General features: G+C 51.4%; 1 protein-coding gene, 5 non-coding genes and 1 pseudogene across 8 annotated transcripts in view; all 7 read left to right on the forward strand.

Annotated features, from left to right (window-relative positions):
- The first annotated feature begins 30 nt into the window (after nucleotides 1–30).
- On the forward strand, nucleotides 31–111 carry LOC142872154 (small nucleolar RNA SNORD115). Its single transcript, XR_012920395.1, has one exon. It is a non-coding gene; the product is annotated as a small nucleolar RNA SNORD115 (small nucleolar RNA).
- Nucleotides 112–1,427: 1,316 nt separating this feature from the next.
- On the forward strand, nucleotides 1,428–1,508 carry LOC142872155 (small nucleolar RNA SNORD115). Its single transcript, XR_012920396.1, has one exon. It is a non-coding gene; the product is annotated as a small nucleolar RNA SNORD115 (small nucleolar RNA).
- A 1,313-nt stretch (nucleotides 1,509–2,821) lies between these two features.
- LOC142872156 (small nucleolar RNA SNORD115) lies at nucleotides 2,822–2,902 on the forward strand. The gene has a single exon (XR_012920397.1). It is a non-coding gene; the product is annotated as a small nucleolar RNA SNORD115 (small nucleolar RNA).
- Nucleotides 2,903–4,218: 1,316 nt separating this feature from the next.
- LOC142872157 (small nucleolar RNA SNORD115) lies at nucleotides 4,219–4,299 on the forward strand. The gene has a single exon (XR_012920398.1). It is a non-coding gene; the product is annotated as a small nucleolar RNA SNORD115 (small nucleolar RNA).
- Nucleotides 4,300–5,612: 1,313 nt separating this feature from the next.
- LOC142872158 (small nucleolar RNA SNORD115) lies at nucleotides 5,613–5,693 on the forward strand. The gene has a single exon (XR_012920399.1). It is a non-coding gene; the product is annotated as a small nucleolar RNA SNORD115 (small nucleolar RNA).
- Nucleotides 5,694–5,931: 238 nt separating this feature from the next.
- Nucleotides 5,932–12,484, forward strand: part of LOC105868796 (uncharacterized) — a 253,234-nt gene continuing 246,681 nt past the window's right edge. For 2 of the 3 annotated variants that reach the window (XM_076004848.1, XM_076004872.1), the window contains exon 1: nucleotides 5,999–7,210. The gene's annotated coding sequence lies outside the window, so the exon portion shown is untranslated. The other variant, XM_076004850.1, reaches the window with a different exon arrangement.
- LOC142872172 (uncharacterized) lies at nucleotides 7,233–7,308 on the forward strand (annotated as a pseudogene).

Below are 12,484 nucleotides of genomic sequence, written 5' to 3' on the forward strand. Positions count from 1 at the left end.
TGTGTGCATGGGGAGGGGCCGCCCTGGGCAGGGTCGATGATGAGAACCTCATATGGTCTGAAGAGAGGTGATGACTTAAAAATCATGCTCAATAGGATTACGCTGAGGCCCAGCCTAGGGGAGCGTTTTGGAAGGGGACGTTGGCCTGCAGCTCTCCCGTGCGGGGCCATCGGTCTCTTCAGCCGGAGACTGGAGGCCCTGCAGGCCATCCCGGGGGACCCGAGCCGGTGCATGCCCTGCGCAGTGAGCACCCCAAGCTCCTTGTGTGCGCTGGGCGTCAGGGGGACCATTGTCCAGCGGCAGGGCATGTTTGCAGCACCCTGGCCGCGTGCTGAGCTCGTGCTGCCCCCGTCGTGTCTTTCAGGGAGCCGTGCTGCCCAGGCTGGCCCCAAGGCAGTCAGGATCCCAGGTGAGTGCACGGCTGGGGTCTTGAGCCATGAGCGCCGGAGAAGCAATGAGTTGTCCGAGGCTGCGTGCGCTTTGGGCCAAGAGCGCTTCCCGGTGGCACGCGCATGGCGCAGTGGACCCGGTGCTCCTCTGTCCTTGAGGGGGACGGTCCTCGAGGACGCCGTCCTCGGAGGATCCCCATTCTGTTTCTGAGCGCAGACTTCCCTTGCAGTTAGGGAGGGACATGGGCTCCCAGAAAGGAGTGGCCGTGTGGACCCCTGCCACGACACGCCCACGTGGTCCTAGGCTCCCTATCGGGGCTGTGACTGGGCGCTGATGCTTGAGCCAAGACAAAGAGGAGGCGGACGGGCCCGGCCCGGGGTCCGCAGCCTTGGGCTTCCCCGTGTCCGTGGGGTGGGCGCATGGAGGCCTGGGCTTCTGAGGTTCCCTGCGAAGGGTTGGGGGAAGGGACTGGCAGGCATGGGGGTGCACGTGGCTTCGTGTTGCGGACCCTGGGTCGTGAGCGAGTGGGGTTCACGTCCAGTTGACAGGGCACGGTGGCCGGACCCGGGTCCTGGGGTGCATCCTGGCAGAGAGGAGAAGTGGGAGGCCCTTGACCTGCCGTAAAGCGTGACCCGCGTTGCCTGGCCCAAGCCCAGCCAGCGGTCCGCCTTGCGTGTTCTGGCCCCCAAATGCAATGGGTGGAGGAGGGGACCCCCAAACTCTGCAAGCATTCCACGGTCGGGATCCTCCCTCAGGTCCCTGGAGGAAATGCATGGTAAGCCAGCCGCCGCTTCCCCAGAGGAATGTGACTGCCTTGGGACCGACCCCGTCTTCCACATTTGCGGGCGGATACCGTCCCCGGAGAGAGAGTTCCCTCAGAACCGGCGTGGAAGGCGCAGTGGTGCTGAAAGCGGAGCAGAGCTCGCCCTGTGCCGAAACTCCTGTCCTTCGTGGCTCCCTCGTCTCCCGGATGGACCTTGTGGTGAGCTTCTCCCGGTCCAAGGGCATGTGGGCATGGGGACGGGCCGCCCGGGGCTGGGTCGATGATGAGAACCTCATATGGTCTGAAGAGAGGTGATGACTTAAAAATCATGCTCAATAGGATTACGCTGAGGCCCAGCCTAGGGGAGCGTTTTGGAAGAGGACGTTGGCCTGCAGCTCTCCCGTGCGGGGCCATCGGTCTCTTCAGCCTGAGGCTGCAGGCCCTGGAGGCCATGCCGGGGGACCCGAGCCATTGCATGCCCTGCGCAGTGAGCACCCCAAGCGCCTTGGGTGCGCTGGGTGTGAGGTGGACCCTTCTGCAGCCTCAGGGCATGTTTGCGGCCCAGTGGCTGCGTGCTGAGCTCGTATGGCCCCCGTCGTGTCTTTCAGGGAGCCGTGCTGCCCAGGTTGGCCCCAAGGCAGTCTCAGGATCCCAGGTGAGTGGACCTACTGGGGCTGGAGCCAGGACCTGAGAAGCAATGGGTTGTCCAAGGCTCCGCCTTAGTCCAAGGGCGCTTCCCTCTGGCAGGCGCATGGCGAAGTGGACCCTTCGCTCCTCCCTACTTGAGGGGGACGATCCTTGAGGACGTCGCCCTCAGAGGGTACCCCTTTTGTTTCCGAGCCCAGGGTTCGCTTGCAGTTAGGGAGGGACAGGGGCTCCCAGAAAGGAGTGGCCGCGAGGACGGCTGCCACGACAGGCCCGCGTGGTCCCGGGCTCCCTATCGGGGCTGTGGCAGGGAGCTGAGCCTCCAGCCCAAGCAAAGAGGAGGTGGACAGGCCCGGCCTCGGGTGCACAGCCCTTGACTTCTCATGGCCATGAGAAGCTCATGGTGGGCGCATGGAGGCCTGGGCTTCTGAGGTCCCTGTAAAGGATTGGGGGGTGGGCCTGGCGGGCATGGGGCTGCACGCGGCTTCCTGACCCGGGCCCTGGGTCACGAGTGAGTGGGGTTCAGGTCCAGTTGACCGGGTACGGTGGCCGTACCCGGGTCCTTGGGTGCATCCTGGCAGGAAGGAGAAGTGGGAGGCCCTTGACCTGCTGTAGGGCGGGAAGCGCGTCGCCTGGCCCAAGCCCAGCGGGCGGTGCGCCTCGCGTGTTCTGGACCCCAATGCGATGGGAGGGGCAAGCGACCCCCAGACTCCGCAAGCATTCCCCGGTCGGGATGCCCCCTCAGGTCCCTGTGGGCAATGCATGGGTAAGCCGGCCACCGATTCCCGAGAGGAATGCGACTCCTCGGGGACCGACTGTCGTCCACATTCCAAGGCAGCTAGCGTCGCCGGAGAGAGTTCCCTCAGAACGAGCGCGATCGGCGCAGTGGTGGTCCAAGCGGAGCGCAGCTTGCCCTGTGCCGCAACTCGTGTGCTCCGTGGCCCCCTGTTCTCCGAGATGGCCCTGTGGTGAGCTGCTCCGGGTCCTAGGGCGTGTGTGCATGGGGAGGGGCCGCCCTGGGCAGGGTCGATGATGAGAACCTCATATGGTCTGAAGAGAGGTGATGACTTAAAAATCATGCTCAATAGGATTACGCTGAGGCCCAGCCTAGGGGAGCGTTTTGGAAGGGGACGTTGGCCTGCAGCTCTCCCGTGCGGGGCCATCGGTCTCTTCAGCCGGAGACTGGAGGCCCTGCAGGCCATCCCGGGGGACCCGAGCCGGTGCATGCCCTGCGCAGTGAGCACCCCAAGCTCCTTGTGTGCGCTGGGCGTCAGGGGGACCATTGTCCAGCGGCAGGGCATGTTTGCAGCACCCTGGCCGCGTGCTGAGCTCGTGCTGCCCCCGTCGTGTCTTTCAGGGAGCCGTGCTGCCCAGGCTGGCCCCAAGGCAGTCAGGATCCCAGGTGAGTGCACGGCTGGGGTCTTGAGCCATGAGCGCCGGAGAAGCAATGAGTTGTCCGAGGCTGCGTGCGCTTTGGGCCAAGAGCGCTTCCCGGTGGCACGCGCATGGCGCAGTGGACCCGGTGCTCCTCTGTCCTTGAGGGGGACGGTCCTCGAGGACGCCGTCCTCGGAGGATCCCCATTCTGTTTCTGAGCGCAGACTTCCCTTGCAGTTAGGGAGGGACATGGGCTCCCAGAAAGGAGTGGCCGTGTGGACCCCTGCCACGACACGCCCACGTGGTCCTAGGCTCCCTATCGGGGCTGTGACTGGGCGCTGATGCTTGAGCCAAGACAAAGAGGAGGCGGACGGGCCCGGCCCGGGGTCCGCAGCCTTGGGCTTCCCCGTGTCCGTGGGGTGGGCGCATGGAGGCCTGGGCTTCTGAGGTTCCCTGCGAAGGGTTGGGGGAAGGGACTGGCAGGCATGGGGGTGCACGTGGCTTCGTGTTGCGGACCCTGGGTCGTGAGCGAGTGGGGTTCACGTCCAGTTGACAGGGCACGGTGGCCGGACCCGGGTCCTGGGGTGCATCCTGGCAGAGAGGAGAAGTGGGAGGCCCTTGACCTGCCGTAAAGCGTGACCCGCGTTGCCTGGCCCAAGCCCAGCCAGCGGTCCGCCTTGCGTGTTCTGGCCCCCAAATGCAATGGGTGGAGGAGGGGACCCCCAAACTCTGCAAGCATTCCACGGTCGGGATCCTCCCTCAGGTCCCTGGAGGAAATGCATGGTAAGCCAGCCGCCGCTTCCCCAGAGGAATGTGACTGCCTTGGGACCGACCCCGTCTTCCACATTTGCGGGCGGATACCGTCCCCGGAGAGAGAGTTCCCTCAGAACCGGCGTGGAAGGCGCAGTGGTGCTGAAAGCGGAGCAGAGCTCGCCCTGTGCCGAAACTCCTGTCCTTCGTGGCTCCCTCGTCTCCCGGATGGACCTTGTGGTGAGCTTCTCCCGGTCCAAGGGCATGTGGGCATGGGGACGGGCCGCCCGGGGCTGGGTCGATGATGAGAACCTCATATGGTCTGAAGAGAGGTGATGACTTAAAAATCATGCTCAATAGGATTACGCTGAGGCCCAGCCTAGGGGAGCGTTTTGGAAGAGGACGTTGGCCTGCAGCTCTCCCGTGCGGGGCCATCGGTCTCTTCAGCCTGAGACTGCAGGCCCTGGAGGCCATGCCGGGGGACCCGAGCCATTGCATGCCCTGCGCAGTGAGCACCCCAAGCGCCTTGGGTGCGCTGGGTGTGAGGTGGACCCTTCTGCAGCCTCAGGGCATGTTTGCGGCCCAGTGGCTGCGTGCTGAGCTCGTATGGCCCCCGTCGTGTCTTTCAGGGAGCCGTGCTGCCCAGGTTGGCCCCAAGGCAGTCTCAGGATCCCAGGTGAGTGGACCTACTGGGGCTGGAGCCAGGACCTGAGAAGCAATGGGTTGTCCAAGGCTCCGCCTTAGTCCAAGGGCGCTTCCCTCTGGCAGGCGCATGGCGAAGTGGACCCTTCGCTCCTCCCTACTTGAGGGGGACGATCCTTGAGGACGTCGTCCTCAGAGGGTACCCCTTTTGTTTCCGAGCCCAGGGTTCGCTTGCAGTTAGGGAGGGACAGGGGCTCCCAGAAAGGAGTGGCCGCGAGGACGGCTGCCACGACAGGCCCGCGTGGTCCCGGGCTCCCTATCGGGGCTGTGGCAGGGAGCTGAGCCTCCAGCCCAAGCAAAGAGGAGGTGGACAGGCCCGGCCTCGGGTGCACAGCCCTTGACTTCTCATGGCCATGAGAAGCTCATGGTGGGCGCATGGAGGCCTGGGCTTCTGAGGTCCCTGTAAAGGATTGGGGGGTGGGCCTGGCGGGCATGGGGCTGCACGCGGCTTCCTGACCCGGGCCCTGGGTCACGAGTGAGTGGGGTTCAGGTCCAGTTGACCGGGTACGGTGGCCGTACCCGGGTCCTTGGGTGCATCCTGGCAGGAAGGAGAAGTGGGAGGCCCTTGACCTGCTGTAGGGCGGGAAGCGCGTCGCCTGGCCCAAGCCCAGCGGGCGGTGCGCCTCGCGTGTTCTGGACCCCAATGCGATGGGAGGGGCAAGCGACCCCCAGACTCCGCAAGCATTCCCCGGTCGGGATGCCCCCTCAGGTCCCTGTGGGCAATGCATGGGTAAGCCGGCCACCGATTCCCGAGAGGAATGCGACTCCACGGGGACCGACTGTCGTCCACATTCCAAGGCAGCTAGCGTCGCCGGAGAGAGTTCCCTCAGAACGAGCGCGATCGGCGCAGTGGTGGTCCAAGCGGAGCGCAGCTTGCCCTGTGCCGCAACTCGTGTGCTCCGTGGCCCCCTGTTCTCCGAGATGGCCCTGTGGTGAGCTGCTCCGGGTCCTAGGGCGTGTGTGCATGGGGAGGGGCCGCCCTGGGCAGGGTCGATGATGAGAACCTCATATGGTCTGAAGAGAGGTGATGACTTAAAAATCATGCTCAATAGGATTACGCTGAGGCCCAGCCTAGGGGAGCGTTTTGGAAGGGGACGTTGGCCTGCAGCTCTCCCGTGCGGGGCCATCGGTCTCTTCAGCCGGAGACTGGAGGCCCTGCAGGTCATCCCGGGGGACCCGAGCCGTTGAATGCCCTGCGCAGTGAGCACCGCAAGCTCCTTGTGTGCGCTGGGCGTCAGGGGGACCATTGTCCAGCGGCAGGGCATGTTTGCAGCACCCTGGCCGCGTGCTGAGCTCGTGCTGCCCCCGTCGTGTCTTTCAGGGAGCCGTGCTGCCCAGGCTGGGCCCAAGGCAGTCAGGATCCCAGGTGAGTGCACGGCTTGGGTTTGAGCCATGAGCGCCTCTATTTCTTTGTATGGCCTGGGTTTCATGGGGAGCATTCCCCATTTGTAGGGCATGTTGGAAGTTACATTGATCCTAGGTGAGCTTGTGCTGCCCCCATCATGTATTTTCCATACCTCTTCTGCACTGTTGGCCCCAAGGCAGTCCGTATTACAGGCGAGTGTATTGCTTGGGACTTGAGCCATGACCCGTGGAGCCATGGGTGAACCAATTTTTCTCTTTAGATCTCTAAGCACTTTCCACTTGGAAATCCATGGCGAAGTTGTCCCTGCACTCCACTCTCCTTCCTGGGAATGCTCTTTGGGAATCTGATTCATGGAGGGTTCATGCCCTTCTAAGCCACCCTAGTCCAGGTTGTCTCAGGGGAAAATGTTTCCTCGAGGAAGATCAAGGCAATGTGCGTCTGAGTCTATTTGTCGAGTCTAGGATCCTGTCTAGTGATCCTGAAGCGCTCATATGCCTAGAGGCAAGGAGGAGGCCACTTGGGGACTCTTGAGAAGGCTTGAATCTTCAGGAGCCAGCTGCGGAGAGGTGGCACTATCTCCCACCCATGGGCCTGATGCTCCCAAAGCCCTGAGAGCAATGGTCTTCTATGCTTGTGGCAACCCTTGCGTCCTATGAGGGAGCTGTGCTGTCTCAGTCATCTGAACTTAATGTCCTGGGTGTCCCCACATGGTGCCCAAATAGTCCCAGTCAGCATCTGGCATCCAAGGTCCTGTGCTGCTGCACTTTCCTGGGTGCTTCCCTCTCCTCTCTTTGGTTCCCAGGGGGCATTGCTCAGTCTCAAATGGAGTTTCTCTGAGATAATGTTGAGGTTGTTTCTTAGCCAAGAGGTTACCATCATTATGGAGGGACTTGGGTCCACCGAAAGTAGTACCCATGTGGCTCATTAGCTCGTTTGGCCCAGGTTAATGAGCCAGTTAGCTAGGGCCATTGTAACATGTTTTTGTGGTGGTATCATCCATATGTCTCCACCAAGAAACAGTATATTTGAGCCATCCCCACAAAAGTTTTATTTCTAATATTGAATTATGGTCCTATTCCTATCCTCCTAGATAAGGACTACTGAGAAAGAGTTTCCTTTGGTATTTTTCCACCAAGGCAAATGTTACCACCCAGCCATGTTTTAGTAAATCCAATTGGTCTTCTGTTCCTTTGAACAATGAGTTATGGATGCTATTCTGGTAAGTGTTTACAAGACAAAATGGATACATGTGTGGAGAATATCTTGAGTAGATGTGATGATATAAAAATCATGCTCAGTAGGATTATGCTGAGGCCCAAAGGAAGTGACAATTTGTGTAACAAGTTGTGAGAATTAATTATATTTTTGGGGACTACTCTATCTGGGGCTTTGTAGAATTCAACTATTTGGGTAATCTCACTTCCCTTAACTCTATCTATCAGCTTTTAAGAGAACAATGTGGGGTTTTTTTGTATATTATTATTATTATTTTGTCATATTATGGGGGTACAAATTTTAAGGTTTCAAAAAATGTCCTTTCCCCCCTTCCCCCACAAGTCTGAGTTTCAAGTGTGACCATCCCCAAGATGGTGCACATCTCACTCATTATGTATGTATACACCTGCCCCCCTCCCACCTGCCCAATGCCATATTACTGTAATTCCTATGTGTCCACTTAGGTGCTGCTCAGTTAATAACAGTTTGCTGGTGGGTATATGTGGTGCTTGTTTTTCCATTCTTGGGATACTTCACTTAGTAGTATGGGTTCCAGCTCTAACCAGGAAAATATAAGATGTGCTATATCACCATTGTTTCTTAGAGCTGAATAGTACTCCATGGTATACATATGCCACAATTTATTAATCCATTCTTGGATTGATGGGCACTTGGGCTGTTTCCACAGCCTTAAAATTATGAATTGTGCTGCTATAAACATTCGAGTGCAGGTGTCTTTTTTGTAGAGTGTCATTGGATCTTTTGGGTAGATGCCCAATAATGAGATTACTGGATCAAATGGTAGATCCACTTGTATCACTTTAAGATAGCTCCATATTGCTTTCCACAGAGGTTGAACTAGTTTGAAGTCCCACCAGCAATGTAGGAGTGTTCCACTCACTTTACATCCATGCCAGCATTTATTGTTTGGGGACTTTTTGATAAAGGCCATTCTCACTGGAGTTAAGTTAGTTTGATCATGTCCCATTTATTTATTTTTGTTGCTGCTGTGATTGCCTTTGGGGTCTTCTTCATAAATTCTTTGCCTAGGCCAATGTCTAGGAGAGTGTTTCCAACATTTTCCTCTAGAGTTCTAATAGTTTCTCACCTTAAGTTTAAGTCTGTTATCCAGCGTGAGTTAATTTTTGTGAGAGGTGAAAGGTGTGGGTCCTGCTTCATCGTTCTACAAATGGCTATCCAGTTTTCCTAGCACCATTTATTGAAAAGGGATTCTTTTCCCCAGCGTATGTTTTTGTCTGCTTTGCCAAAGATTAGATGACTATATGAGGATGGTTTTATATTAGGATTCTCATATCTGTTCCACTGGTCAATATTCCTATTTTTGTGCCAATACCAGATTGTTTTAATTACTACAACTTTGTAGTATAGTTTGATATCTGGTATATTAATACCTCCCATTTTGTTTTGTTGCCTAGATTTGCTTTTGAGATTCAGGGTCTTCTTAGGTTCCATATGAAGCATAAAATTATTTTTTCTATATCCGTGAAGAATGATGATGGGATTTTAATAGGTATTACATTGAATCTGTATGTAATTTTGAGTAGTATAGACATTTTAATGATGCTGAGTCTGCCAACCCACGAGCATGGTATGGATTTCCATCTGTTTACATCCTCTGCTATTTCCTTCCTCAGTGTTTCATAGTTCTCCCTGTAGAGGTCTTTTATGTCCTTGGTTAAGTATATTCCTAGGTACTTTAATTTCTTTGTTGCTATTATGAAGGAATTAAGCCTTTGATTTGGTTCTCCATTTGATTGTTGTTGGCGTATATGAATGCCTCTGATTTCTGTGTATTGATTTTTTATCCTGAGACTTTATTAAATTCATTTATCAGTACCAGGACTTTCTTGGTTGAATCTTTGGGGTTTTCTAAATATAATATCATATCATCAGCAAACAGTAAAAGTTTGATCTCTTCTGCCCCTATCTGGATACATTTAATTCCATATTCCTGTCTCATTACTGTAGCCAGGACTTCCAGCACTATGTTGAATAGAAGTGGAGATAGTGGGCAGCCTAGTCTGGTTCCAGTTCTAAGTGGGAATTCTTTCTTTTTTTCCCCATTCAGTATGATGTTGGCTATGGGTCTGTCATATATGGCTTGTATCATTTTTAGGTATGTCCTTTCTATGCCTATTTTATTAAGTGTTCATATCATGAAAGGGTGTTGAATTTTATCAAAAGCGTTTTTCTATGTCTATTGAAAGAATCATGCGGTCTTTGTTTTTGCTTCTGTTTATGTGGTGAATTGCATTTATAGATTTACGTATGTTGAACCATCCATGCATTCCTGGGATGATGCCCACTTGGTCGTGATGGATTATTTTTTTGATAAGCGTCTGGATTCAGTTAGCTAGGATTTTGTTGAAAATTTTTGCATTTATATTCATTAGGGATATTGGTCTGAAGTTATTTTTTTGTTGTGTCCTTTCCTGGTTTTGGTATCAGAGTAATATTCGCTTCATAAAAGGTGTCGGGGAAGTTTCCGTTCTTCTCGATGTGGAATAATTTCTGCAAGATAGATATCAGTTCTTCTTTATAAGTGTGGTAAAATTTGGGTGTGGAACCATCTGGACCGGGACTTTTCTTTTTAGGGAGATTTTAAATTGCTGTTTTTATTTCAGCTCTTGAGATTGGTCTGTTCCGGAATTCTATTTCTTCTTTGTTGATCCTAGGGAGGCTGTGCGTTTGTAGAAATTTGTCCATTTTCTCCACATTTTCCAGTTTGTGTGCATACAGATTTTTGTAGTATTCATAAATTATATCTTGTATCTTGGGATCAGTTGTGATATCTCCTTTTTTGTTCCTGATGGAGCTTATTAGAGATTTCTCTTTTTGCTTTTCATTAGCCTAGCCAATGGCGTGTCAGTTTTGTTTATTTTTTCAAAGAACAAATTTTTCGTTTTATTAATCTCCTGAATAGCTTCCCTGTATTCAATTTTGTTTAGTTCTGATTTGATCTTGTTGATTTCACTTCTTCTGCTGGTTTTAGGGTTGGTCTGTTCTTTTTCCAGCTCTTTGAGTTCTTTTATTAGATTGTCTATTTGTTACCTTTTTGACTTTTGGTTATAGGCATTTATGGAAATATAGTTTTCTCTCAGAACTGCTTTAGCTGTGTCACAGAAGATTTGATAACTTGTCTCTCCATTGTCATTTTTTTCACAGAATTTTTTAATTTACATCTTGATTTCGTTATGAAGTAATCATTTAGTAGGAGGTTGTTTAATTTCTACATTTTTGTGTAGAAATGTGAATTTCTGTTAGGATTGATTTCTACTTTTATTCCACTGTGATCTGAGAAGATACATGGTATGATTTCTATTTTTTAAAATTTCTTGGGGCTTACTTTGTGTCCTAGGATATGGTCAGTCTTAGATAATGTCTCGTGAGCTGATGAGAAGAACATATATTCAGTGGATTTTGGGTAGAATGTCCTGTAAATGTCAGTCAGTCCCAGTTGTTCCAGAGTTTTGTTTAAGTCCATTATTTCTTTATTAATTTTCTGTTTGGAGGATCTGTCCTGTGCCATCAGTGGGGTGTTGACATCTCCAGTAATTATGGAGTTTCTGTTAATCAATTTGCTTAGAACCAGTAAAGTTTGCTTTATGAATCTGAGTGCATGTAAGTTGGGTGCATATATATTTAAAATTGTTATCTCTTCTTGTTGAACTCTGCCCTTCACCATTATATAATGACCATCTTTGTCTTTTACTACTTTTGTTGGTTTAAAAACTAAATCATCTGAGATTAGATCTGCCACACCAGCTTTCATTTGGCTTCCACTTGCTGGGAATACTGATCTCCACCCCTTTACTTTTAGTCTATATGCATCCTTGCAGGTTAGATATGTTTCCTGAAGACAGCATATACTTGGCCTGTATTTACTTATCCTTTCAGCCAGCCTATGTCACTTGAGTGGAGAGTGTAAGGCATTCACATTTATTGAGAGAACTGATAGGTAAGGTAGATTACTGTTCATTCTGTTGGGTTGGATGTTGTTGCTTTGATTTCTGTTTTCAGCCATTTTAATATCTGGCCTTTACTCTTGGATTTTGGTTGTTTTTATATTCATGAGTTTTTATTATGGTGTTCCATGTGTAACACTGTTTTGAGTACTTCTTGTAGGGCTGGTCTTGTTTTGGTGAATTCTCTGAGATTTTACTTATCTGAGAATGTCTTAATTTCTCCTTCATATATAAAGCTTAGTTTTGCAGGGTACAAGATTCTAGGTTGGGCATTGTTTTGTTTCAAAAGAGTGAGAGTGGTGCCCCAGTCTCTCCTTGCTTGTATTGTTTCAGTTGAGAAATCTGATGTTATTGGGATCGGTTTTCCTTTGTATGTAACTTGCTTCTTTCACCTTACAGCTTGTAGGAGGGTCTCTTTTGTTGATATTTTGGTAAGTCTGATGACTACATGGCGTGGTGTTTTCCTGTTTGCATTGTATCTCCCAGGAGTCCTTTTGGCCTCTTGTATTTCTAATTCTAGGTTACTGGTTAGAACTGGGAAGTTTTCCTCAATTATTTCTTCAAAAAGCTTATCCAATCCTTGGGTTTTTTCTTACTCCTCTGGAATACAGTGGACCCACAGGTTAATTTTCTTCATATAATCCCACAATTCTTGTAAGCTTTGCCCATGTCTCTTATTTTTCTTCTCTAACTCTGTGATTAACTTATTTGATTTGAATGAGTTGTCTTCAACCTCTGAGATTCTTTCTTCTGTTTGGTCCACCCTATTTTTGAGGCTTTCCACTGTGTTTTGAATTTCCCTGAATAAATTCTTCATTTCCAGGATATTGGGTTGATTCTTCTTCAAGATCTCGATCTCCTTAGTCAATCTTTGTTCCAATTCTTATATCTTCTTTGTAGTTTCTTTGTTTTGGTTATCCATTTTTTCTTACATATCATTGAGCTTTCTTACAATCCAAATTTGGAATTCTTCTTCTGTCATTTTAGTGTTTTGGGTTTGTTCAGACTCCATTTCTTGAGAGCTGGTACATCTTCTAGGGGGAGTATTTTAGTTTTGAATTTTTGAATTGCGCTGAGCCCTCCCCATCTAGATCAATTGCTAGAGCAGGTGTCCACTCTTTTGTATTTTCTTGATTAGCCACTGGGGGAGATCTTCCACCACACTTGGAAGGTTCCCCTGACAGGGATAGTTTCAGCAGGTTCTCCCTAGATTTAGGGGAAAGTGGGTTTTCTTGTCTCGCCTCTCCTCCAGGGGTGGAGGCTACCACTTTCAGCAAGAGAGATGCAGGCTG

Source organism: Microcebus murinus, chromosome 7 (genome assembly GCF_040939455.1).
Source record: "Microcebus murinus isolate Inina chromosome 7, M.murinus_Inina_mat1.0, whole genome shotgun sequence".
Lineage (NCBI taxonomy): Eukaryota > Metazoa > Chordata > Mammalia > Primates > Cheirogaleidae > Microcebus > Microcebus murinus.